This window comes from Littorina saxatilis, linkage group LG9, assembly GCF_037325665.1.
Source record: "Littorina saxatilis isolate snail1 linkage group LG9, US_GU_Lsax_2.0, whole genome shotgun sequence".
NCBI classification, from domain to species: Eukaryota; Metazoa; Mollusca; class Gastropoda; order Littorinimorpha; family Littorinidae; genus Littorina; species Littorina saxatilis.
The window spans coordinates 12,979,503-13,006,506 of NC_090253.1; the positions used below are offsets into that span (position 1 = coordinate 12,979,503).

At 42.4% G+C, this 27,004-nt stretch overlaps 1 long non-coding RNA gene and 1 pseudogene across 1 annotated transcript in view; one reads left to right on the plus strand and one right to left on the minus strand.

The window, feature by feature from the left end:
• The window catches only part of LOC138975310 (uncharacterized), a 243,064-nt gene that overhangs the window by 205,415 nt on the left and 10,645 nt on the right, over positions 1–27,004 (minus strand). The window lies entirely within an intron of this gene.
• LOC138976789 (beta-glucuronidase-like) lies at positions 4,558–24,927 on the plus strand (annotated as a pseudogene).

Consider the following 27,004-nt stretch of genomic DNA (forward strand, 5'->3'; position numbering starts at 1 on the left):
TACGGTGCGACACTCAAGCCGGGTATTCGGCTCTACTTCTTCCCGGCGAAGCCGGCTACCCGGATATTCGAAGCGGGTATTCATCTAGTTCCAAATAAGCACGACTATGTTGCAGCGCTCATTGGTCTAAAACATATGTAAATATTGTGCGGCAAAGTGAAGCTACCCACGGGAGTTTTCACTTTCGGTATTAGTGAAGAACCGTTTGCCACTTCATTCAAAATGAGGAAAACGTTTCAGTCGACCAATGAAAATAATCATCGAATATCCTGTTATTAACCCATGAGCGCTGGTATGCATATTCGGTGCGGATGCATAATTAGACGCCGTGTGGATATTAGCGGCTCGCAAACGAAGATTCGTCCAAATGATGGTTAAAAACCTGCAGCGAACGGAAGCTGAAAACTAAAGGTGCATATCGTTCAAACAATCATTCAACTGTATTTATTTGACCTTACACAGACTGTAGGAAGAGGCAAACCGTCTTGAACAATATTTTTCCCCAGGAAGCGACTCCAAGAACACAGAAGACTCGAAGGTGAGTGACGTACCTTGTAGTCTTTCTGTGATAGCAGGGCCGGACTAGGCGAAGAGGAGGGGGGGGTTGCCAGTGGTGGCCCAGGGGGATGTCCCCCCTGGCGGCAGGGGCGGATCAGTTCATTTTATGACTGGTTTTGTTCAAAAGTATATTGTGAAGATATGGGTGTGAAGGCGCGAAGCGCCGAGCCGACGGCGCAAAGCGCCTAGCTTGTTAGGGGGGTCCGGGGGCATGCCCCCCCGGAAAATTTTGAAAAAAAGGATGCAAAATGGTGCAATCTGGTGCATTCTGAGGATGATCATTACCAGTTTCAGGCAGCAGATTTTGTCACTGATTAATACCCCAAAAATTGAAACTCAATGTAAAATAAAGAAATGCATACCTCATTCAATATTTTTATTTTTTGGAACCCACCCCCCCCCCACCCCCCCTCGTTGTGGTGGGGGTCAGGGGGCAAAGCCCCCTGAAGCTGACGGGTAGGTCATATTCTGAGATAGGAAAATGGTCGCTCCTTGCATGAAACGGCATAAAATAAGCAATAATAAAACAAATTAAATAAGTAAGGTACATGTTTAGGCTAGGGGGGGGGTTGCGCAACCCCCATAACCCCCCCGGTAGTCCGGCCCTGGATAGTAGTAGTCCAGTGGACGATACCTTCCGCCTGTGGTTGCAGGTGGAAGCCGCTGAGATTGCATTTCTTCGGGAGGTTTCTGCAAAAATAGATATTACACGATTTGCGCGAAACAGTTGAGAAGCAGACGATCTCTGAGATCTCTGTTCGTCTCGTGATAACGTTATTTTGTATGACAACGATTCACTTGCAAACTAAAGTATACAATTTGGTGTGTCAGTGGTAAATGTAAATAGAAATGTGTAATACAGACAAAGCAAACAAATAAACGTGTTTTTCTCGTGAAAATGTTGCGTTGTGCGGGGTGTTTGGGTGGCCACGTGATGTACACAAAGCAAAGTGCGGGACGGACTCTGCTCTGTGCTGTAACACTGGCAAGTTCAAAACACGAGAAAAACGATTTCGTTACTGCGGGCAGCCACGGGGGATGTATGTATTTTTCAAATGGTTGTAAAATAAGTCTTGTATTTATCACCGTACTCAGGCCCTGTTCTTTTTTTCGTCACACCTAAAACCGTTATTTCTTGTGAGCGACGCAGCATTAGTATATTGACACAGTTACAAGTAAGCTTACACGTGTCCAATTTACGAAAGCTTTGGTAAGATCATCAAAAATCAGCATGCAAAATTCAGGAAAGTTACATATTGAATCCAGATAATTTGACAAATTTACTCAAAATTGATTTGTCTGTTCAGTAAATTCATCAAAAAAACGGCACGCAAAACTCGGGAAATTTAGAAAATGTTAGGATATTTTAAAAATCCCTGAGTAAACAGAAAATGTACACATTTACTGAAATGTTCAGGGATTTTTCTAAATTTACTTGTTTTGAGAATTTACTGTAACCCTTTTCACCCGCTCGAGTTCCTATAATATGCAGATCCCTAAAACACCCACCATACAGAATGCTGTGACACTTATCTGTTTCCAATTATACTAGCTTCCTATGGTGTTAGAGCATTTATAATTTTTGAAAACTCTCAGTAGTTACTTTGCTACGATTTTTTTTAAAGTTTGAAATTGGCGGAATTACTTTCGATGCCACGGGAAGAAATGGGAAAATAAACCAAGATCGGCACCAAAGAAACAAATTTGTATTGCCTCTACTGAAATAATCACACCCGTGTCATTTAATTCAAACCTTCACGTGCCCTTATTAAGGCGCTTGTCTTAAGGCTTTACGGATTTATACTATTTTATCACAGGGGTCACGGAACAGCCACTCAAATAAGGGTAGGCTACCTTACAAAACCGTAACTCACAATCGTCAAAATGTGACCCCAAAACACAGAATTCAGTCATTTTTGACATACACAAAGAAGAAACGACATGTATCAATGGCCGATGCAGTGCATGTCAGTTTGTATGGCTATTTTTCCCCCGACGTTACACCTTTCCGACCGAAACAGGTGTCAACTGCGATAGAGGTCGAAAACGTTTGGTGTCAAATTTGAGGGGTTACGCGACAGAAAGCGCAGTTATCTACATGACTAAGGTAGATTGCTTCCAACTCCTAGAACGTCAACCTTACATACACATTTCTTTATCCTTACAAAGACGTTGTACTGCATGAGCTTTTCCAGCTAGATGATGAATCACTTATCACAACGTCTTTCAAACGCCAGTGTGCATGTGTGTGCGTATGTGTGTGAATGTTCGTCCGTTCGCGCGTAATGAAGTACGCCTTACATTGGTCCAGAAATACTATTTCGTTTGTTTGAAAGCAGAATTCATTTCAAAACTTGTATTTTTTCCGTCGGGTGTAGATCAAGTTCTTCAGACAGGGGTGTACCAAATCGAATAGCAAGAGAAAGCGCGCTGTTGACCCTACGTTGATATGAACAGGAAAGGAAAGCATGTTATCAGCACCAACAAATCACTATATTACCCATTATCAATCCATACAGTGCTGCCTCAAATAAACATGTAGAGATTACGCCGATGTATAACAAATATGGTACATGTATCCACCCCGCTTATCACATGGACAATACATAACCTGGTTGAACGATCTACAAGCAGTCTATGGAAGGGAAAGCACTCATTTCCATTCACACGACAGCTTGTGGATGGAGTGATTAGCAAAATCAAAATGGCTGACGTGTGTCGTCTGCTGAGGTTTCTCGGCTTCCTGCTGTGCATTTGTCACAGTGTGTATCCAAGAGACTCAGAAAGTCGTGCTGTGAAGACTTTGGACGGAATGTGGAATTTTAAAGCCGATAACTCTTCCACAAGGAATCAGAGCTTTGACGAAACCATTGTCGTCTGTGAGTTTTTCAAACAGATTTGTGTGCCTTTATGATACACATTGCAGTCTTTTATTGATTTTACTTGAGTATCGAAGGGAAAATCCCATATCGGCGAATGTTGTAATGAGTGTCAATTCATTGCAGATTTGATCTTGAATACAACACTGGGACTTGGCATAAGCCAATGGACTGCGTTGGTTCAATTCCGAATGACAAGTTTTAGTTATCAAAAGATAAGTAATAACATGTCAAACGTCCTGAAATACCCGAATCGATCCCCCCCCCCCCCCCCCCCCCCGCTTATCATCATTACCACCAGCAGCGTGACAAAAAAACAACGACAGACCTTCGGATGTGAAAGTAGATCAGATTATTTGTCATGGTGATATTTGCATTCCTATCAGTTTGTACTTGGTTCCTAGCATATAACCACGTCATGTCCCGAATAGACACTAGCTCTGGGGACAGAAACACCAAGTTAGCACAGCATACTTGGTTAATGGCCTGAATTACAACCAGACTGGTCATGTGTTAACTAAGAACGGAGACTAAAACAGTAACCAGCGCTGTAGTGTGAGACCGGCACGGTTGGCCTAGTGGTAAGGCGTCCGCCCCGTGATCGGAAGGTCGTGGGTTCGAACCTCGGCCGGGTCATACCTAAGACTTTAAAATTGACAATCTAATGGCTGCTCCGCCTGGCGTCTGGCATTATGTAGTTAGTGCTAGGACTGGTTGGTCCGGTGTCAGAATAATGTGACTGGGTGAGACATGAAGCCTGTGCTGCGACTTCTGTCTTGTGTGTGGCGCACGTTAAATGTCAAAGCAGCACCGCCCTGATATGGCCCTTCGTGGTGGACTGGGCGTTAAGCAAACAAACAAACAAACAAACAAACAAACTGTAGTGTGAGGTCCTCCATGATGTTATCAATGAGTAGAAAGGTTCACGACACATTTACAAAGTAACGTAAGTAGGGTATCATGTGTCTGTGTCCTAATAATGAATGTCCTTATAATGAATTAGAGTGCAAAATACGTGAAAATATCAGCAAACTGTAAAGAAGAGGCAAAGGAAATCTTGCAATTGGCATACATGAACGTCACATGACCCCAAGCTGGTCACGTGAATCCGTTCGTCAACATGGCGGACAAGTGTCGGGTGCTACGATTCCTTGTGTTTTTTTGCCTTAGCTATGGAGTTCTATCCTAAGGCATGCTTTACCCCAGAGACTCTGAAAGTCGTGTGGTGAAGAATTTGGATGGGATTTGGAATTTCAGAGCCGATAAGTCTCCCGGCAGGAATCACAGTTTCGTTGAGCAATGGTGGAAGCAACCACTTTCAGCTGTGAGTCGTTAACTACTTTCTCTCTCTCTCTCTCTCTCTCTCTCTCTCTCTCTCTCTCTCTCTCTCTCTCTCTCTCTCTCTCTTGTTATCTCTCTCTCTTTTTACATTTAGTCAAGTTTTGACTAAATGTAAAGGGGGGAATCGAGACGAGGGTCGTGGTGTATGTGTGTGTGTGTGTGTGTGTGTGTGTGTGTGTGTGTGTGTGTGTGTGTGTGTCTGTCTGTCTGTCTGTGTGTGTGTGTAGAGCGATTCAGACTAAACTACTGGACCGATCTTTATGACATTTTTCATGAGAGTTCCTGGGTATGATATCCTCAGACGTTTTTTTCATTTTTTTGATAAATGTCTTTGATGACGTCATATCCGGCTTTTCGTGAAAGTTGAGGCGGCACTGTCACGCTCTCATTTTTCAACCAAATTGGTTGAAATTTTGGTCAAGTAATCTCCGACGAAGCGCGGACTTCGGTATTGCATTTCAGCTTGGTGGCTTAAAAATTAATTAATGACTTTGGTCATTAAATATCTGAAAATTGTAAAAAAAAAAAAGTTTTTATAAAACGATCCAAATTTACGTTCATCTTATTCTCCATCATTTTTTGATTCCAAAAACATAAAAATATGTTATATTTGGATTAAAAACAAGCTCTGAAAATTAAAAATATAAAAATTTTCGAAATCAATTTAATAACACTTTCATCTTATTCCTTGTTGGTTCCTGATTCCAAAAACATATAGATATGATATGTTTGGATTAAAAACACGCTCAGAAAGTTAAAACGAAGAGAGGTACAGAAAAGCGTGCTATCCTTCTCAGCGCAACTACTACCCCGCTCTTCTTGTCAATTTCACTGCCTTTGCCATGAGCAGTGGACTGACGATGCTACGAGTATTGCTGCGTTGCATTGCGTTCAGTTTCATTCTGTGAGTTCGACAGCTACTTGACTAAATGTTGTATTTTCGCCTTACGCGACTTGTTTTACATTTAGTCAAGTTTTGACTAAATGTTTTAACGTAGAGGGGGGAATCGAGACGAGGGTCGTGGTGTATGTGTGTCTGTGTGTCTGTGTGTGTGTGTGTTGAGCGATTCAGACTAAACTACTGGACCGATCTTTATGAAATTTGACATGATAGTTCCTGGGTATGAAATCCCCAGACGTTTTTTTCATTTTTTCGATAAATGTCTTTTATGACGTCATATCCGGCTTTTCGTGAAAGTTGAGGCGGCACTGTCACGCTCTCATTTTTCAACCAAATTGGTTGAAATTTTGGTCAAGTAATCTTCGACGAAGCCGGGACTTCGGTATTGCATTTCAGCTTGGTGGCTTAAAAATTAATTAATGACTTTGGTCATTAAAAATCTGAAAATTGTAAAAACAAAAAAGTTTTATAAAACGATCCAAATTTACGTTCATCTTATTCCCCACCATTTTCTGATTCCAAAAACATATACATATGTTATATTTGGATTAAAAACAAGCTCTGAAAATTAAAAATATAAAAATTATTATCAAAATTAAATTGTCCAAATCAATTTAAAAACACTTTCATCTTATTCCTTGTCGGTTCCTGATTCCAAAAACATATAGATATGATATGTTTGGATTAAAAACACGCTCAGAAAGTTAAAACGAAGAGTGGTACAGAAAAGCGTGCTATCCTTCTCAGCGCAAGTACTACCCCGCTCTTCTTGTCAATTTCACTGCCTTTGCCGTGCGCGGTGGACTGACGATGCTACGAGTATACGGTCTTGCTGCGTTGCATTGCGTTCAGTTTCATTCTGTGAGTTCGACAGCTACTTGACTAAATGTTGTATTTTCGCCTTACGCGACTTGTTATTACTTGAAAAATAAACCAGGAATTATAAACATTTCATATATTTTCCCATGATTACGAAAGACGATTCCTCGGTCACAGCCACACACTGTGACACACATTATTGTTTTAATCAAAATTAGGTCATTTCAAAACTAGGTCAAAGCCGTTGCGCACTAGTTTTAGAATGTGTACACGAGGACAGTTGATAGGTTTATTGATATTAGTTTTATGTTTGATTATCGGTAAATTCATATTCGCACCTACTTTAGGAACTTTATTGCACGGTGATACTACGTTGCCCTCGTTTGATAGTTATATTGATCTACGTCTTAATTGCGCTTTATTGGCAAGGTGTGATCTTGGTCTGATTTTTGTTCGGAGTTAACACTAATGATAACGATGATAACCTAACGTGCATTCTATAGATAATTCTAAACAAGTAGAACACGCTGAATAGCTCTCACATACTAACAGACAGGTCATGGTCGTTTAGGATATCTAAATACCACTCATCACGGGCTTAGCGTTTGGTTTTTGATATACTTTTTAACCTTGGGGAATTTCATCCAAGAAATAGGGGTTGATATCCCATGGGATAGCGCGTAACGGCAATATGTCAAAGTGTTACCATCTTTTTCTTTTCTTTCCTGTATGCGTCGACTAGTGTGTTTAAACGAATTTTTTTTTTATAACTCTGAGACTTTCATTGTGAGCTAGGGATCTTTATCGTGCGCATGCCTACAAGTGAGAGTGTCGGAACACCAAGAAGAGTGTGCAAACAGTTGACTCTAAGAGGATATCTCTCGTCAAACCCTCTGATCTATGAACCCATGTTTAACTTCATCTAAGCGACACGTGCACGTGTTTTGAAAACAAAGGACTTCTGTGACTCTTGAAAAATACTGGAGTCCATTTCAAAGATGTTATATAGTCAGAATCCTTTACAATGTGACTGGAAATGGAAGTCAAGAAGAATATGTCTCTTATGTTTTTACTAATATTTTGCTTAACTTTGCTAACCACTCAGTCACTAATCTACCCACCCACCCCCATTCACACCAGGTAGCATTTTGATAATCATCGCTCCACGGCTATCGCCAGTTTCTCTCTGATGCGCGAATCTATCAAAACAAGAATACAGAGTTATCTTCCATATGTTTTTCGCGAGCACTGATCTAAATTTGAGATCAGTGTTCGCGAGACGAAAATGATTGCAGATTGGCCGACTTCGGCAGTGATCTCCGTTCTGTTCTTCACAGTTATGATAAAGACATCGTTCTAAGGTCAAAACAAGTCGAAATTTTGAGACTGCTGTCGGAAGGAGACCGTGATATATGGTTGCATCACTCTCAACTGGTTACAGAAAAAATCGTCTGCACCGGCGCGCACCGAAGCCAAAGTTGATTATCACGTGACACTTTAGAGTTGTTTGCACAGTATATACATCCGCGAAAGATAGCTCTCTTGAAACTGTCTTATATATCAATTCATTTGTAATTTAAAAATTACACAACACCATGAAAAATCATTATCGACGATCGCGAATCTGCTTATATCCATAACACATTACGAAAATATCTAAATATGTAAAAACTCGATTTCCTCTCCAGAGAAGGAAAACCAAGGCATCCATCCTGTCAGGGATAAATGAGACCCTAAGGGAAGTAACTCATTTTTGATCTGAGTTCAGGATGACCAGGTAGTCCTTATGAGTCAATATTGGAAAAACAAATTTTTTTTTTAGTTTCACACCTAGAGGCAACTGTTTTGTTGTTTTGTTGTCTCATTTTAGTGGGTTACAACGTCAGTTAAACGAGTTGTGCGAATATGTTCTTTTTATGACTGACTTGGTCCCTGTTTTATCTGAAAAAATAAACACATACTGTGCACCTGTGTTTGAAACGAGTCAAACATGCAAAACAGAAGCATAATGGAACTATTTCAAATGAAGAAAACAGCATCACTTAATTCAGCCATCAATTCTTTCAAATCTATCGAAGATAATGAAATCAATCGATCGGTCAACCTTTTGATATTTCAGTTAGCAAGTCCATCCATCCATGGATTTATTTGTCAATCTATCCAGCCATTTGTTCATTCGCCAATCAATCAATCAATCAATCAATCAATCAAGCAAGCAAGCAAGTATCGTCCTTTCTGATGTTCAGAAAATTTCGAATCAATAAATGAACATATAAACCTTATTTTACCGAAACGGAAAGAAAAAGAGGAAACTAGCATTAAGGGCAGAATATACCTGCGCAGTTTCAACGGCACAGACGAGGCACTGCATATAATTGATGCTGCGAAAGGGATTATGACGAGCACTTGGCCTGTTTTCCTTTCACGCAACGTGTAGCGGGCTGGAATAAGCTGCAGTGCGTCGTCTGTCCTGCTGAAGTTACATAGGTGAGCGCCGGGCCTTATCAGTATAAGGACGTCATTCCATGAGAGCGCGCATTATAGAGTAGAACTCAACAGTACCTATACATTCATCATGTTGTGCATCAAATGTTCAGCGTCATTCACACCTCCTGTCATACCGTCCAACAATTCGTGAACGTTTACTTTTTCAGACAGGTGAGGTGATACCAATGCCAGTGCCCTCAAGCTACAATTTCATCACTACCGACAAAAGCCTGCGGGACTTCGTGGGATGGGTGTGGTACGACCGTGACTTCTACGTGCCGCCTGAGTGGCAGACTGAGAGAGTTATACTGAGGATCGGCAGTGCTAACTACTATACCACAGTGGTAAGTGTTTCTTAATGGTCGTGGTAATTTTCCTGCAGTGATAAGTTTGCCATAGTAGTACGTTCCATAGCATCATTTGAGTGCTAGTAGTGGGGCGGCTTAGCCCAAATGTTCAAAAGAATTGTGCATTTTGTTATACAAGCACCAAATTTGGCACAGATGTACATTAATGTGTTGCAAACATTTTCAGATATTGGGCCACTTGAAATTCTCTCTAAATGTCCGCCATATTGGATTTCAAAATGGCCGCCACTTGAAATCTACATTTGCTGTTATCTCTGGACATAATGGAACTAATGACTTGATTCTGGTGTCTAAATGTATGTTTTGGGGGGCAAGGAATCCAATGGTACCAATTGCCACTTAATATTATCTATCACAGTCTGTTATATAATTGTATTTGGAAATTAGCTAGGCAAATATTGGATTCAACACAATACTTTGAAAAGAATGTCTTAGTTCTGTAAATGTCTTAGGTATAATACTGACATTCTACAATGGTCTGGTATCTGAGGCTATGTATGTACCGGTACTGAAGATATGTGTACATAAACAGTGTGATGTTAACAAGTTCAGCATTGCCACAAGTACATGTATGTTGTTGACTCATAGTCATGTGCAGCCCCCTTCACACACACAGAGGGCTGTGCACTGAAGGGCAGCGCAGCGCCTCACGCACCCTTTCTTGCACTTGCAAGAAACCAGCTAAATGCAGCTGTGAGCTGCCTGAGGTAGCCTGGTCCAGTAAGGTATGCCGGTACTGTCCTTCTCCAGTCCTTGACCAACCCCAGTTGGTTGGTGGAGGGAGCTCTGGTGCTGGCAGCAGTATCTGACCCCACACATGTCCACCTTGATACTCTGCCCTCTTGACATGTTCCTCCAGAGCTGCCTTCGTTGGAGGGATGAGCTGCACATTGTTCTTCCTTGCAAAGATTTTCCTCCTGGCCTTGTCAATGTCTGTGCATTTTCTGGTTCGATCATACAACAGGATCACGAACTTCTCGATCATGCGCATTGCATCGTCTGGTATGTCACGCGGTGCAGAGGACAGCAGCGCCTCAGTGAGTTCTGGCAGTACCGTCCAGACTGCACACGCAGTCTTCTTACCACGTCTAGCAAAACTAGACACAGTCACAGTGTCGCATCCAGTTAGAGCGTGGAACATTGGCAGTGCACGAGTCTTCTCTCGTCCCAGTCCAGCTGCTATTTTGTGTGCTGCTAGGTATCGGAAACGCTGGCCTGTTCCGAATGCCAGCCACAGTTTGTCCTCTGGTTGCAACTCCTGTACCAGGGACACTTTCTTTTCTTTATTTGGTGTTTAACGTCGTTTTCAACCACAAAGGTTATATCGCGACGGGGAAAGGGGGGAGATGGGATAGAGCCACTTGTCAATTGTTTCTTGATCACAAAAGCACTAATCAAAAATTTGCTCCAGGGGCTTGCAACGTAGTACAATGTATTACCTTACTGGGAGAATGCAAGTTTCCAGTACAAAGGACTTAACATTTCTTACATACTGCTTGACTAAAATCTTTACAAAACTGGACTATATTCTATACAAGAAACACTTAACAGGGGTAAAAAGAGAATCAGAATCCGTTAGTCGCCTCTTACGACATGCTGGGGAACATCGGGTAAATTCTTCCCCCTAACCCGCGGGGGGTACCAGGGACACTGCCAGCACCACATCATCGGTGTCTATAGTCCGGATGAGTATTGCATGGTGTCCATGCTGGGCTGCGTGAGATGCATGCAGCAACATCAGACTGTCAGCTTCTTCATGGTTACATGGGGCGAGTGAGGTCAGATCTGGCATTTGTGGCTTGCTGAGCACTGCCTCTCCATCAGTAAACTGAGAGGAACCTGAACAGCTCGGTCTTGTTGCTGTCCACTCGTAGGAAGTTCTGCCAGTTTCCTGGTATGGCTGCGGCAGCCACCACACGTCTCCGCACGCCTTGTCCCCGCGTTGCACGTGTACTACCTTTCAGTGAATCAGCAAGGTAAGTATCCCAGACCAGAGCCAGGCGTGACACTGTTTGCAGCTTCGTGGACATAATATGGGATGACGATCTGTTGTGCATACTCTTCAGAGGTCTTTTATTTGGCCGGCTTCAGCATCTGGACGATGGCTGCTCCATCAAGCACAAAACAGGTAGTGATAGGAGTCTCTGTCTTTGCGTCGGAGACTTCTTCCAAGCATGTGAGGAGATCACTCTTGGTACCAGTGCAGAGGCTTCCACCATCAGACAATGCAGGAGGACATGCCTGATTCTCGTGACGAAAGAACTCTTCAATGTTTCCATTCCTCGTCTGGCAGCCAATGTACATGCGTGCGAAGAGTTCACGGTCATTCTTGACGGAGGCGAGCTGTTACTGACATTTGCTCTGGCTTCTTGGAGTGGAAATGCTGAACACCTTCAGCTTGTTACGAGGAATGGGGTCGTCCACTGCCTTTGTTCTTTCCAACAGACACTCTCTGGTGAAAGCCTCGAACTTTTCTTGGCCAATCCTCTTGGCATCCATCACGATCTCCACGGCAGCAGGACCTGCGATCTCCTTTGTGTCCAGTTTGACTACATCCTGACTCTCCTCCTCGAATGGGTCGCCCATCTCCTCTATGACACCAACGAGAGAGCGAACATCTTTCACAAATGAGGCCTGTACACTTGGCGTCTGATCATGATGACGTGTGTCTGCTGTTTGCCGTCTCCAGTGTTGGTTCCCATCCTGGAATTCTTCGATCATCCTGGCAACTTCTGGTCCCGCAACCATCCAGCGACGTAGGGCACTAGGGTTGTCAGTGAGCCCAACTGCTCCACCGTCTCCTTTGATGCAGCCATTCTGCTCATGTGCTTGGTCAATCGGGATTGAAGAGAACACCCTCTGTGTTTTCTGAACGGTGAAGTGGCTTTCCCTGAATTTCCTGGATACATCTGGGTGTTTGGTGGTGAGTTCGGCCATGTCCTTCATGTGCACTGGTATCCACCTAGCATAGTGGGTGTGATCCAGTGCGTGGAACCAGTGGACCAGCTCTGTCAGAGCATCGAGGTACATCATTAACGATCCCTGCCTGAGAGAACGCACATACACTTGAACCAACAGTTCTAGTTCCAGCACGGTTGCCCAGTAGTGAAACTAGGGGATGTCTTCTCCTCTCTGGCAACACCAGTCTTAACTCAGGAAGGGTCTCTGCATCCCTGGTTTCTCCCAGACAGTAGTGCTTGTAGGCATAGTGTTGCAGGATGTACAGTCCTGCTGCAGTCAATGTCAAATGTAGATCATAAAGCAGCCATGTAAAGTAAAGCAGCCATTTTGAAATCCAATATGGCGGCAAATACTTGACACTACCAAGTGGCAATTGGTACCATTGGATTCCTTGCCCCCAAAAACATACATTTGGATACCAGAATCAAGTCAATAGCTGCATTATGTCCACAGATAATAGCAAATGTAGATTTCAAGTGGCGGCCATTTTGAAATCCAATATGGCGGACATATAGAGAGAATTTCAAGTGGCCCAATATCTGAAAATGTTCGCAACATATCAATGTACATTTGTGCCAAATTTGGTGCTTGTATAACAAAATGCACAATTCTTTTGCTATGCTGCTGCACTATAGGCTGCATGTGGTATGATTGTGATACTAATTGTTAGGCAGCGTAAGTATTATCCACAACCGTGCTCTTTTGGGCCTTAAACTCATTGGAATTCCATGTCAAAACACTTAATGTGTATTACAAGTCATTCCCTAAGTGCGGAAAAGGTACACTTAAGCTATGTTTCCATTTAGCGACGCGGCGGCGGCACGATGGCGATAGATTCGCGATGCCGCTAGCGAATTTCGCTGTGAGTTTCCATGTTTCCATTAAAAGCGGCGCGGCAGGCGGATTTTTGTTCTTTCTGGCTTGACTTCTTCTGATAAATCAGTCAAAAACTCATGCAACCATACTGTAATTAAGAGAAAATATACTTGAAGCTCCTTATGTTGGTTAGAAAATTGAAAAGATGTGAAATGTAAGAAAAAAAACCTTTTGTTTCAACAAAATGCTCAAAAAGCGGAACGAACACGGTTCCTTTGACAACCTTTGAAGAAATTTTTTGCTAGACTATGTTCAGCTCAGGGACTACATGTATCTGACGAAAATAAAAGTCAAAATAGACTATAAACCTGGTTGTGGGGGGTCCTCGAATACTTGGAAGGACTTAGACCACGCCCACTTTGGACGCGAATATCGCGCGGCAGCAATTGTTTTCGCTCCCTGCGCCAAACCGTCGCGCGGTACGTCGCCGTCGCGTCGCACACATGGAAACACGCCTTCTTTGATACTACTGTTGCGATCGTTTTGACGCTGCTGCCGCCTCGCCGCAACCATCGTGCCGCCGCCGCGTCGCGATATGGAAACACAGCTTTAAGTGTGATCATCAGTTATGATAGTCTGATTCCATAAGATTAATACTGTGGCTGTATGTAATACACTTCACTGCTATGTTTTTGCAGTGGGTGAACGGTTTGCAATTGATGTCCCACGATGGGGGTCACCTGCCGTTTGAGAGTGAGGTCAACTCAGTGGTCACGTTCAGTATGGTCAACCGTGTCACTGTGGCCGTCAACAACACTCTCACCCCCACCACCCTGCCCCCTGGCACCATTCACTTTGAGACCAACACAAGAAAGTTAGTGCACTTACTTTTTGTCAGTGAGAAAGTGTAACGCTACACGGTGTGGTCTAAACACTGAACATTCTGATATTGCTTTTAAAGTTTTATTTGATCATTTGACCATTCTGTCTTTCAATTGTCTGGTAAAATAAAGAGGAAACGTGTATCTTTTTTCAGCATTTTTGTTCAGAGCAAAATTGATAATAAACCTCGGCGAAGTCTATTCTACGAATCGGGTCAGTAGCTAGTTCTAGATCCTTTGTAGCCAGATTATGATATGCTATGGGTATTGCAAAGAAGAATAAAGAAAAATGTGGCTTTTGCTTTCAGGTCAACCACGAAACAAGATAGACAGTCTCTGGCAATAAATGTAGATCTAGGCAGTAGGGCAGATATGAATGACTGCAATCTCGGGAAAGCCTCGTTGGCGACTGTCGAAATCATACGTACTGTCTAGACGTGGATGTAATGCCCAGCATCGAAACAATTTTATATCAAGTGCGTGTGTGCGTGCGTGTGTGCGTGCGTGTGTGCGTGCGTGCGTGCGTGTATGCGTGCGTGGCCATGAAGTAGTTGTTGGTAATCTTGCTGTTGGTGTATTCCCAAGTACTTAATTCTCTCTCTCCCCTCTCACATTCGCCACTCTCAGTCAGTACAGTCATTCAAGCGAGCACTCAAAACTCACCTCTTCCAGAAACACAACTCCTAAAGTCGCAACATTTTGCCATCCTGTTCTGTAACGGTTCCATCTCTATTCAGCTTGTTGTTTTTGTCTTTTGTTTTAAATTATTATAAATATAATTTTTCACTGCAGTAGTCCTTTAACTTTAACCCTTAGCTGTAAGCTAGATATGCACAGGTCATGTCGGTGCCACATAATGCTGACACACATGTTCCTGTGCATAGTTTATGGATAACGTGTAGTTGGGAAGTTAAGAGTAGAAATAATTAGTATTTAGTGTAGGAGGAGGGTTGGGGTGGGTAGGGAGGGGGTGGGTATGGTTTACTTTGAGCAGGTCGGTTTCAGTTTTAATAAACAATTCTAGAGAATTGTGTATCTTATATTTGAGTCTTTCGTGTTTTAGACATTGATGCATTTAATAGTTTTAACGAGTTGCCTTTTGTTTTATCATTCTGGTGTTTATCTAGATGTGCTGTGTATCTTATAAGAAGTTCTTAAAAGTTCGAAGTTATTTTAGCATATAGGTTTTTGTTTTTTATAGTCTTAACAGTTAAACATGTATTACGTTATCATTAAGATTCATGCTTTGTTAGCACTAAGCAGTTGTTTTAATCAGTCTGGTTTTCTCTTGTTTTCATCTTATGAACATTCTAAATGTTAGACTAACTTATTGTCTTGTACAGAATAACAACTGTGTGAATGGTGCTATACTGAATGAAAGAGTGTGACATGAAGTTCTTGTACATCATTGTAAAGAGTGTGAATGACGTTTTAGTTTAGATGTCAAGCGCTTAGAGCAAGCCTTTTTAACGAAAGTTTTTGATTTAGCGCTATATAAATGTTCTTCTTATTATTATTATTATTAAGAGAGGAACAAACTATGACAGGTATCCAGAGGGCTATTTCGTCCAGAACCTGCAGATGGATCATTTCAACTACGCCGGCATTCATCGCCATGTTCACATGTACACCAAACCCACCGTGTATGTTGATGACATCACTGTTGTGACCACGATACAAGGCCAAAACGGTAAGAAGAAGGTCTTTTCAAGTGAAAGTGTTCACTTTACCGGTATTTGTAGTCATGTTCACTTGTACACCAAACCCACTGTGTATGTTGATGACATCCCTGTTGTGACCACGATACAAGGGCAAAACGGTAAGAAGAAGGTCTCTCCGAATAAAAATTCCAGTTTCTCCGAATAAAAGTTCCATATATGCTGGTATTCGTAGCCATGCTTGTCTGTTAACCAAACCTACCCTGTAAGTTGATGATATCACTGCTGTGACTTTAATGGAGGAGAATAGTAAGACTGTTTACACGAAACGTTGCTATGCTCTTTGTCATTGCTGGTATTGAAATAAAAACAACAACAACAACAAATACAAGGCTAACCTACCAACATTCGGAATAAAAAAAAAAGAATAACTAGGCCTAGTTAATGGAACGTTTAATTTTTGACGAAACAAAACATTAACAAGAACATCGACCCAATGGTTTTTGAAGTGAACAGACAAAAGAACGATTAATATGAGATGAACATTGCTGGTATTGGCAGTGATGGGGAACGGAATGACGGATTGATGCCCATAGAAGTGGACAGACAACAGAACGATTAATATGAGATGAACATTGCTGGTATTGGCAGTGATGGGGAACGGAATGACTGATTGATGCCCATTGAAACAAGAAATTCCTCCGAGGTAGGAAAAACACCCCCGTTGGTCAAAGGGAAATAACCATTCTCACTGCCACCAACTGAGAAGGTTATTTCCCTTTGACCATTGATATCTCCCTCTATAAGTCCTTGTAGAATCTTAATCCACCAATAACTCCCTAACCGTGTGTTTGACTGGTCCCAATTTTTGTAAGGACCGTCTCAGGAATGTATAGAACCTGTTCACCAAGTTTGGTGACGATCGGTCCGTTCATTCTTGAGATCTATATGCGAACACAAACAAACACATGGAGCGAATCCTAATCTTAATCTTAATCCACCAATAACTCCCTAACCGTGTGTTTGACTGGTCCCAATTTTTGTAAGGACCGTCTCAGGAATGTATAGAACCTGTTCACCAAGTTTGGTGACGATCGGTCCGTTCATTCTTGAGATCTATATGCGAACACAAACAAACAAACACATGGAGCGAATCCTATACACACCCCTATACCGGGGGTGTAATGACAGATGCAGAACAGAGTAAAGACAATGTGTCAATTAAGAAATGTGTACCTCTTGCACACTGTTTGGACATCGGTAATAGCTACACATGCATTTCTACGAAAGGCCAATAATACCAAAACAACGATAGTAACAATTAATAGAACGTAGTACTCATTAGTTTACAAGACGACTGGACCTTTGTTCATCTTTGTGATCTGATACATTTCACACAAAGAATTTTTAACCCAAACTGGATACCTGACGTATTGTTCTAAGAACGACAATCATATATACATAATGCCTTTGAACCTTACATAACGACATTGACATTCACAGAAAGTTGGTTATTGCTAATGGAAACTTGCATACAGCAGTTATGACCGATTTTCATCAATCATAAGGGACAACAATAAAAAGAAGAGTGATGTATTCAGAAAAAGAAGAAGAAAAAAGCCCTTTTTTTATTCATCATCAACTGCCAATCTGCAAACAACCACCACTTCTGAGTTTTGTGTCAAGGTGTTGTGACATACACAGTAACGGAGGGCGGAACAGCATCGGGGGCGGTTAGCCCTGTAGAGGTCACCATAGAGGACAGAGACAGTAACACGGTGTCGTCGCCTAGCACCCGTCTCCAGGACACCATCGTCATCCCTGACGCCCGTCTCTGGTTTCCTTGGACCATGAAGCCTGATGACCCTGGTTATATGTACACTCTCAAGGTGAAACATTTGTTGTCGTTTTGTTTTGTTTTGTTTTTAGTGCGACCGAAGGTCCGATTTACTGTGTCGGCTCTAGGTTGTTTCATACGCAATAACCAGGCAGAAGGATAAAACCGCCTACGTGTTTGTGGATACATTCTATTTTATTGTATTTGTTACGTCATATTTTAGTCAAGAGCAAAATGCACGTAGACCTTGGTTAGAAAAAAAAATCTGACCCTTTCAAAGTACACATAAAAGATTAAATGCTAATTGATTTAGCTTCAAATGCTAATTGCTTTAGCTTCAAATGCTTTGGGCAGGTGAACGTGTCTGGAGACGTGTACCGCCAGCCGTTCGGCATTCGCACGGTGCGGGTGACAGACAGCCAGTTCCTCATCAACGACATTCCCTTCTACTGTCACGGCGTGGGCAGGCACGAGGATTCTGAAGTGTGTGCTATTGGTAGTGTTTATATTGATTGTGATGATGATGATGATGATGATGATGATGATGATGATGATGATGATGATGATGATGATGCACCTGTTGCACACACATTTCCCCTTGCTGCTGCTGCTGCTGCTGCTGCTGCTGCTGCTGCTGCTGATGATGATGATGATGATGATGATGATGATGATGCACCTGTTGCACACACATTTCCCCTTGCTGCTGCTGCTGCTGCTGCTGCTGCTGCTGCTGCTGCTGCTGCTGCTGCTGCTGCTGATGATGATGATGATGATGATGATGATGATGATGATGATGATGATGATGATGATGAAGGAAAAGAAGAAGAAAAAGAAGAAGAAGAAGGAGAATAATGATAGTAAGAAGAAGAAGGACGAGGAGGAGGAGAATCAGCTCTGCTGTTACCATAATATATGAACACTGTGATGTGTTGCATGCAAAAAGTTTTTTTCACTGCACTTGAAACACGGTAAAGTCAAAATTAACACTAAAATCGAAGACCACGTGAAACTGGTCAACCGCTACATGTGTCTGTCGCACTACATTAATATATGATCACTTTACAGTCGTTGATTCATTCCTTTTCAATACATATCGTTAAATTGTTTCGAAGTGTTCATGGTTTCCTTTTCTTTCCGTTTTCTTTCAACTCGTATCAAATCAACAAACTCTCTGTGTCTACCGCCTTTACAGATTCGCGGTAAAGGCATGGACTATCCGCTGACAGCACGTGACTTCAACATGTTCAAGTGGCTGGGGGTCAACTGTTTCCGGTCCACAGTCTATCCCAACGCTGACGAGTTTATGGACCAGGCGGACCAGCAAGGCTTCGTCGTTCTCCAGGAAAGTCCTGGCACTGGAATTACACAGTGAGTAAAGATGAATGAGACCGAAAACAAGAATGTGCGGACAGAGAGACAGACAAAAAACAAACAAAGAGACAAGATAACAATGTAAATGTACTCACCAGTACCAGAAACACGAACAATAATGTTTTTACACCCCCGGTATAGGGGTGTGTATAGGTTTCGGTCGATGTGTTTGTGTGTTTGTGTGTTTGTGTTCGCATATAGATCTCAAGAATGAACGGACCGATCGTCACCAAACTTGGTGAACAGGTTCTATACATTCCTGAGACGGTCCTTACAAAAATTGGGACCAGTCAAACACACGGTTAGGGAGTTATTGGTGGATTAAGATTAAGAGTGACATATTAATGGTCAAAGGGAAATAACCTTCTCAGTTGGTGGCAGTGAGAATGGTTATTTCCCTTTGACCAATTCAACGGGGGTGTTTTTCCTACCTCGAAGGAATTTCTTGTTGTTTCTGGTACTGGGGAGTACATTTTCATTGTTATCTTGTTCTCGTTCTTCTCACCTGCAGCTCTTGTTCCTATTCATTCGAACAAACAGACAGACAGACATACAAACAGACAGACAGACATACAAACAGACAGACAGACAGACAAACAAACAGACAGACAGACAGACAGACATACAAACAGACAGACAGACAAACAAACAGACAGACAGACAGACATACAAACAGACAGACAGACAAACAAACAGACAGACAGACAGACATACAAACAGACAGACAGACAAACAAACAGACATACAAACAGACAGACAAACCGACAGAGAGAAACCTACACACCCCCTACAATAAGGGGTCCGCCCGTGTGTAAGAATGACAATTGTCTTACTAAGACCGGTACGCTGAGTAGAGTACTCTGGAGTCTTCTTCTTCAGCGTTCGACGGTTGTGTCCTTATAATCTCAGGCCTGCTGAACGCAGGAACTCGCAGGTTCGGTGCAGGGCTTCCACAGTTCCCTGGAGTCAAGTGGTGTCTGGAAACATGATAATTATTATAATGGCAGTAATCGGGCGAGGTATGCTTCTCGACACGTGCCGTTCGTGGTGTAGATGCTATCCTGCGTTTGTCCATCTTTAATTAAAATCGTGAGAAATTCTAGACTTACTGGAAAGGCACACGCATAAAGAACACACTTGAGAAATGATTTTACAGAGACCGTCATGTGATGTTACCTTTCCTGTGATCAGTCAGGTGACCGCGAAGAGTATTTTGTTTCAAAGCTGAAACCTGTGTCTTGCCACATGACAAGCCATGTGATATTTTATTTGATTTCTTTGTGTGTTTAGGCATGAACACTTCGGTCCCATCTCACTGGCACACCACAAAGAAGTGATGGGTGAAATGGAGCGTAGAGATATGAACCGTCCTTCATGTGGTCACGTGATCTGTCTTATGGTTGTCATGTGTCGTTAAGTATATATATAATTTTTTCTTCCCCAGACACGAAAACTTCGGTCCCATCTCCCTGGCACACCACAAAGAAGTGATGGGTGAAACTGGTGCGTAGAGATATGAATCGTCCTTTCTGTGGTCATGTGATCGGTCACGTGGTTTGTCATGTGTCTCACTGTGTAGTTAGTTAATATGTTTTTTTGCAGACACAACTTCGGTCCCATCTCCTTGGCACACCACAAAGAAGTGATGGGTGAGATGGTGCGCAAAGATATGAATCGTTCTTCGTGTGGTCATGTGATCGGTCACGTGGTTTGTCATGTGTCCAACAGTGTAGTTAGTAAATATGGTTTTTTTGCAGACACAAAAACTTCGGTCCCATCTCACTGGCACACCGGCACAAAAAAGTGATGGGTGAAATGGTGCGTAGAGATATGAACCGTCCTTCTGTGGTCATGTGATCGGTCACGTGGTTTGTCATGTGTCCCACAGTGTAGTTAGTAAGTATGTTTTTTTTACAGACACGACAACTTCGGTCCCATCTCCCTGGCACACCACAAAGAAGTGATGGGTGAAATGGTGCGCAAAGACAAGAACCGTCCTTCTATTGTCATGTGGTTTGTGGCCAATGAACCCTCCTCCAACTTTCCTGAAGCTGAGGACTATTTTAGGTGAGTTAACGTTGTGCGGTATGTGTTTGCTGTGGTGATGTTTTATGAGTAATATGGTGTGTGTGTGTGTGTGTGTGTGTGTGTGTGTGTGTGTGTGTGTACGTGCGTGCGTGTGTGCGTTCGTGCGTGCGTGTGTGTGCGTGTGTGTGTGTGTGTGTCATGTTTTCGTAGATTTTACTTTATGAAAGATGTATTCGAGTTGCCTAAAATACAAAGATGTAAAATCCCGATATGATTTTTGATTGTGCCTTTTCTCCTTAGCCTTGTTAATGGTTAAAACATGTTGTTTTTACACAGGAACAACGGCAACACATATGTTGTGCTGATATGTCTCCAAGAACATGACATCGTCACCGAATGCTGTCTGTAACGTGCGTCCCTTACATACTTTGTTGTGTGCAATGCATATACACTATTTTTGGGTCAATGAAAATAGAGTCTTTTTTTCTGAAATATTTTGCACTAAAAGGCCTTCAGAGAACACATGAATTGTAACTTAATTAAGGATAAGGATAAGATTCATATAGTCCTGTGAGGTTACCCTCATGGAAATTCGGGCTGCTTTCTCCCTGGGGAAAGCGAGCTGCCATACAGTATACGGCGCTACCCATTTTTACATTTGGTCAAGTTTTGACTAAATGTTTTAACGTAGAGGGGGGAATCGAGACGAGGGTCGTGGTGTATGTGCGTGTGTGTGTGTGTGTGTGTGTGTGTGTGTGTGTGTGTGTGTGTGTGTGTGTGTGTGTGTGTAGAGCGATTCAGACTAAACTACTGGACCGATCTTTATGAAATTTGACATGAGAGTTCCTGGGTATGAAACCCCGAACGTGTTTTTCATTTTTTTGATAAATGTCTTTGATGACGTCATATCCGGCTTTTCGTGAAAGTTGAGGCGGCACTGTCACGCCCTCATTTTTCAACCAAATTGGTTGAAATTTTGGTCAAGTAATCTTCGACAAAGCCCGGACTTCGGTATTGCATTTCAAGATACAAGATACAAGATACAAGAAATTTTATTGTCCTCATCAATACAAGGAAATGTGGCATGTGTGTGGCAAGACATAATACACTGATACATAGACATTTACAAAGCAACAACTGAAGTTCAATATCAACACACCCTTACGCACACATACCCACTACTTCAGACACACAGGCTACATGTGCCCCTCGGACGTACGCAACCCACAATTCACCCAGCCATACAACTCCACATGCACTTACTCATTCATGCAGCACTCTAGCGCCCGGCCATGCACAACTCACACACTGGAACCCTCGTACGGCTACATATGACACCCGCACAAACATTACAGCCTCAAACATCGTACTAGATCTACAACTAACAAGCATACATCCACTATCAAACACCGAATACATCATCACACATTACATCATAACATATTGCATTATAACACACGCACAAACATTACAACATCAAACATGTTGTCAGCTTGGTGGCTTAAAAATTAATTAATGACTTTGGTCATTAAAAATCTGAAAATTGTAAAAATAAATACAAATTTATAAAACGATCCAAATTTACGTTCATCTTATTCTCCATCATTTTCTGATTCCAAAAACATATAAATATGTTATATTTGGATTAAAAACAAGCTCTGAAAATTAAATATATAAAAATTATTATCAAAATTGAATTATCGAAATCAATTTAAAAACACTTTCATCTTATTCCTTGTCGGTTCCTGATTCCAAAAACATATAGATATGATATGTTTGGATTAAAAACACGCTCAGAAAGTTAAAACAAAGAGAGGTACAGAAAAGCGTGCTATCCTTCTTAGCGCAACTACTACCCCGCTCTTCTTGTCAATTTCACTGCCTTTGCCATGAGCGGTGGACTGACGATGCTACGAGTATACGGTCTTGCTGAAAAATGGCATTGCGTTCAGTTTCATTCTGTGAGTTCGACAGCTACTTGACTAAATGTTGTATTTTCGCCTTACGCGACTTGTTTGTTTTGTTTCCGTGCATGCGTTTATTCATGTTTCCAAGCCCTGAGATTTTCGCTGCGAACTTGGGTTCTTCATCGTGCGCATGCGTGCACACGGGGGTGTTGGGACACCGAGGAGAGTCTGCACAACGTTGACTCTGGGGAATAAATCCCTCGCCAAACGTAGGGATCGAACCCTCGCCGATAGCGACTTGTAACTGGTTTCGTTGAAGCCAGCGCCGCTACCGACTGAGCTATTGCTGTTGTCTCTTCACCAGGGATCTGATAGCGTACACCCGGAGTCTGGATGCGGCGGGCAGACCAGTGGCTTTCATCACCGATAAGGACTATGACGCGGACGTTGCGGTAATTCGTTTTAGGTGTAGATGCCAATTTGCAAAGTGTGACAAGGGAAACAACCGCTGTATATTTGGATTGCCGAAAAATATGATTGTCTCCCTTAGATAACATTTTCTCAGTTTGGGAACAGTTTTTGCTTGTATGATAATTTTTGGCTCACGTAAGTGTAGCCTATGCGATGATAAACTTTGTCTGTCTGTGCGTGCGTGCGTGCGTGCGTGCGTGCGTGCGTGCGTGTGTGTGTGTGTGTGTGTGTGTGTGTGATAGAAACTTTAACATTTCCGAGTCTATATGGATAAAGCTCGCATAAGAAGATTACGTCTCGGTCAAAAGTGTTTGACGTGTGTGATAGAAACTATTTGAAGACGTCACATTATGACGTAAGAGGGTTAGACGTCACGCAAAGGAATTACTGAAAGTCTCGGTCATTGTTATTGTGAGCGGGCCGAGACTAGTTGGCAGATCCAGGGTCTCGCTTTCTTGCGCGTGTGTGTGTGTGTGACGGAGTGATTGAGTTTGTGTTACTGTTTGTCGATTTCTTACGTGAGCCTTGAAGGCTTCGCCTCTTGTTTATCATTAGTTTCTTCAAATTTCTTCCGTCCTTCAAGGGGTAAAAGAATGTGCATTTCAGGAGATGAAGAGTATGTTTATATCATTTTGAAATGAATTGAATATGGGCTAGTGAGTGTATGTTCATTGTTTTTTTTTTCGTCTCCTGTTTTATTGAGTCACTTGAGAAAAAGTGACTCTATGTAATCGGTCAGTGTTAGTCTGTCCGGCCGGCCGTCCGGCCGGCCGTCCGGCCGGCCGTCCGTAGACACCACCTTAACGTTGGACTTTTCTCGGAAACTATCAAAGCGATCGGGCTCATATTTTGTTTAGTCGTGACCTCCAATGACCTCTACACTTTAACGATGGTTTCGTTGACCTTTGACCTTTTTCAAGGTCACAGGTCAGCGTCAAAGGAAAAATTAGACATTTTATATCTTTGACAAAGTTCATCGGATGTGATTGAAACTTTGTAGGATTATTCTTTACATCAAAGTATTTACATCTGTAGCCTTTTACGAACGTTATCAGAAAAACAAGGGAGATAACTAGCCTTTTCTGTTCGGCAACACACAACTTAACGTTGGGCTTTTCTCGGAAACTATAAAAGTGACCGGGCTCAAATTTTATGTGAACGTGACTCATTGTGTTGTGAATAGCAATTTCTTCCTGTCCATCTGATGCCTCATATAATATTCAGAACTGCGAAAGTGACTCGATCGAGCGTTTGCTCTTCTTGTTTTTCTTTGTTGTTGGAAGAAGCATTTAGCATAGTCTTTGTGTCTGTTGTTGTTATAATGATCATTAATGTACGTAAAAGAAGTAAACCATGCACACACACACACACACACACACACACACACACACACACACACATACACACACACACACACACAAAAGGATTTTTTTTTCATTTGCCTTTCAAATGAGTATTGTTATGTGAACGCAGGCCCAGTTTTCCGACGTGATCTGCCTGAACCGTTACTACAGCTGGTACAGCGACATGGGCCACACAGAGGTGGTGGGGCTGCAGCTTCCCACAGAGCTGGAGGGCTGGCGAGCCAAGCACAAGAAACCCGTCATCATCACGGAGAACGGTGCTGACACTATAGTCGGCTAACACATGGAACTGCTCCCGTGAATTAGCATGTACTGTCTGTAAGAAAATGCAGGAACTTGTATTTGACATATTAGAAGAAAAAAATGGTTCGGCCGAAGCTGACAAGCACAATCAAACATGCAAGAACGTTTTCACACATACATGTATACAAACACACACACACGCACGCACGCTTGCACACACACACATTCACACGGCACACACACACCCATACACACCAGACACACACTCACACATACACATTCACACACACACACACACACACACACACACACATTCACACACACACACACACACAAACGCACCAAAACACAGTAAACAACAAGAAATTCCTCCGAGGTAGGAAAAACACCCCCGTCCTTACCAGAAGTCAGAAGTCAGGAGAGAGAAAGTCAGAAGTCAAAAGTCAAAAGTCAAAAGTCAAAAGTCAGAAGTCAGAATGTAAACACAGGGTCCATTGCGAAAGGGTACGTCGAGGTAGGAAAAACACCCCCGTTGGTCAAAGGGAAATAACCATTCTCACTGCCACCAACTGAGAAGGTTATTTCCCTTTGACCATTAATATGTCACTCTTAATCTTAATCCACCAATAACTCCCTAACCGTGTGTTTGACTGGTCCCAATTTTTGTAAGGACCGTCTCAGGAATGTATAGAACCTGTTCACCAAGTTTGGTGACGATCGGTTCGTTCATTCTTGAGATCTATATGCGAACACAAACACACAAACAAACAAACACATCCAGTGAAACCTATACACACCCCTATACCGGGGGTGTAAAAAGCGATTCACACAGACATAATACACACCAAAACACAATTATTTAAACACCGTGCTCAGGAACAAGTTAATCTGTGTCAGGAACCCTCCCTCACGTTCACCGAGGAGTACCAGACTGACTTCATGAAGGAGTACCACAAAGTGTTTGACAAGTACCGCTCTCAGTTCCTCATTGGAGAACTGTCGTGGGTTTATGCCGACTTTTTGACAGTTCAAGGTGAGAACATATTTGTTCTTTTCGACGTCCAAAAGTTTTATTTTTAATAGTACCTCTGAGAGATATCAAGTCTGTTGTGAGGAAACGTTGAGGTGTTTAAGACCTACTTGACTAAAACTGTTTTCTCTGTTGCTGTTGCTATATATCGTAGTCGTTGCCATCATTGATGTTGTCGTGGTTGTTATCAGGGCTGGAGCTATTTTGTGAGAGCTTCAGAAGAGAGGGCTTCCGAATTGAGGAATGTGGACAGGGGCTGATCAGGAGAGGGTTCAGGGGCCCCAAGCGCTGTTGAAATTTAGCAATTGAAAGGGATATCTTGGGTCTCTTGAGAAAAAAAAAGTACATTTGCCAGGTAAAGGGTTGGTTGGGGTGGGGACTTCCGGAACCGAGAATCTAGCCCTGGTGATGGTTGTTATTATGGCTGTTGGTGTTTAATAATTAACGCAGCCGACATCTTTGACAGATATCAAGCGCGTGGTGGGGAACCGTAAAGGCGTTCTGACACGTCATCGTCAGCCCAAAGCGTCAGGCCACCTGTTACGTCAGAGATACCACAGTCTCATCAACACTACCACACATGCTGTACCTGCGCTGTAGGCAAGAGTATCGCGCCATGCAAGACGTCAGAGATACCACAGCCTCACCAACACCACCGCAAATGCTGAACCGGCTCTGCCGTAGACAAGAGTACCACGCCATGAAAAGACGTCAGGATTGTTACGTCACCAGCACACTGTTTTGTATATTTTACCCATTAACAGCCAGAAGAACGTATTTAGTTATTAAAATCAATACACACAAAAAATCAATCATAGCTTACAAAGTATGACAATTACTAATTAGACCAAAATTGAGAAAATTGTCTCCCGGGGAGGCAATTATTTTGCTGCAACTTCAAATTATAAAATATACAGCGGTTGTTTCCCTTGTCATAGTTCAGACGTTTTGTTTGTCTTACTTATTGAAATAAACGTTATTATGTTTATACAACATGATATATATATATATTTTTTTATATACACACAATACTGATTTAAATATTTGCTTACATCACAGATATGAACTAATTATATTATAATGT